Source organism: Felis catus, chromosome B1 (assembly GCF_018350175.1).
Source record: "Felis catus isolate Fca126 chromosome B1, F.catus_Fca126_mat1.0, whole genome shotgun sequence".
In the NCBI taxonomy this organism is placed as follows: Eukaryota; Metazoa; Chordata; class Mammalia; order Carnivora; family Felidae; genus Felis; species Felis catus.
In genome coordinates, this window is record NC_058371.1 from 145,645,135 (window position 1) to 145,647,106 (window position 1,972).

The 1,972-nt window shown below is 37.4% G+C and overlaps 1 non-coding gene across 1 annotated transcript; it reads right to left on the reverse strand.

Moving 5' to 3' along the window:
- Window positions 1–1,527: 1,527 nt before the first annotated feature.
- Window positions 1,528–1,630, reverse strand: LOC111560276. Its single transcript, XR_002742034.1, has one exon. It is a non-coding gene; the product is annotated as a U6 spliceosomal RNA (small nuclear RNA).
- Between the last annotated feature and the right edge of the window lie 342 nt (window positions 1,631–1,972).

The window sequence follows — 1,972 nt, forward strand, 5'->3', positions numbered from 1 at the left end:
TCCCCAAATGTACTATTCTAGGTCCCACGCATCTCTTTGTTCCCAACCAACAATTCTCAACTTTTTTAGTTACTTGAAATCTCTTTACATTTTTCCACATTATTGACAACCCCAAAGAATTTTGCTTACATAGATTATATTTATAGATGTTTACCGTGTTAGTAATTAAAACTGAGAAAAAAATCAATTTACCTGTTAATTTATTTAAAAATACAAATTCACTACATGTCAATTCTATGTTATCAAAAATGGCTATATTTTCCCAAACAAACAAACAAAGAAATGTACTGAAGAAAATGTCACTGTTTTGTAGTTGGCAAATCTCTTTTCTATCTAACTTAATAGAAATAAGTCTTTTTTTTTCAGTCTTTTTTTCAGTCTTTCAATTTTCAGTCATTAAATTTTAATTTTATGTGTCTGCATTTAATTCTCCTATCTGTTTCTGCATTTAACCTGCTACGATATATTTTTTTTCAACGTTTATTTATTTATTTATTTATTTTATTTTTTTATTTTTGGGACAGAGAGAGACAGAGCATGAACGGGGGAGGGGCAGAGAGAGAGGGAGACACAGAATCGGAAACAGGCTCCAGGGTCCGAGCCATCAGCCCAGAGCCTGACGCGGGGCTCGAACTCACGGACCGCGAGATCGTGACCTGGCTGAAGTCGGACGCTTAACCGACTGCGCCACCCAGGCGCCCCTAACCTGCTACGATATTGACAAAAACTGGCATCATACGCATATATAGTTAGAAAGAGGAGTATTTTAATAGCTCTTCCTTTTTATTCTAATAAACAGACACTACCCAGAAGATACATAATTACATTACTAAAGTGTTTAACCTTGCTCCACCAGTATGTTGTGAATTACTTGATGTCACAGGAATTTGTCCCGGGAAGGAAGCAAACAGGATATGCTCCAGGAGCTACTTACAGTGGGTGTAGCCAACATAAGCTCAACCACGTCCTGTTTTCTGAAACTATACAAGCACCTATGCCTAAGATATATGACCATGTGTAGCTAGAGTTATCAGGGGATAGAAAAACAGTTGTGAGAGTTTGAGAACTTTTTAAAAATTAGTTAATTTATTTTGAGAGAGAGAGAGAGAAAGAGAGAGAGAATCCCAAGCAGGTTCCGTGCTGTCAGCACGGAGTCCAGTGTGGGGTTCTATCTCACGAACTGTGAGATCACAACCTGAACTGAAATCAAGAGTCGGGCGCTTAACTGACTGAGCCACTCGTGCCCCAGAGTATGAGAACTTTTAAATGAAAAACTAAAAGAAAAAAAAAAAAAACATACACATACTTAGTTACTTCTACATGTGACTGCTGTGTCAAGTGTGTGTTATAAGCAACAGGGTGGTTTCGATATATGCGAGATGATGGGAGCTATCCAAAGTGTGGTCCCTTAGCAATAATACAGACAGGGCTCAAGAACACATCACTCACAGTCTGAATAAATGAGAACTGTGTTACTTATTTAACATTCATATGTCCCTGATTTCCTAGCAAATTCCTTTTTTTTTTTTTAATATGGAATGCTTCATGATTTTGTGTGTCATCCTTGCACAGGGGCCGTGCTAATCTTCTCTGTATCGTTCCAATCCTAGCAAATTCCTAAATTCATGGATTCTGCCCAGAAAGCAGACCAAATGTCACGGTTTTTCTTTTGAAATGTGGTCACTATTACAATACACCATTAAAGAATGTCCAGGCTGTGACTTGACTTTCAGTATCATTCCACTGCTTATACGGAGATGTAAGAACATTGACCTTAACTGCTTATATGGTGTTATTATTATTATTACTATTGCTGTTATTTTATTCATCTTTTTCCAAAACTGGAAGAGTGTGAAGTTGTGTGCATACGCTGGGGGGAGAAGGAATGAAGAAACAGAATGATATACAAATCAAATTGACTAACTGCCATATTTAGGAAAAAAGCAATCACTGTCACCTTCTATTGGATGCC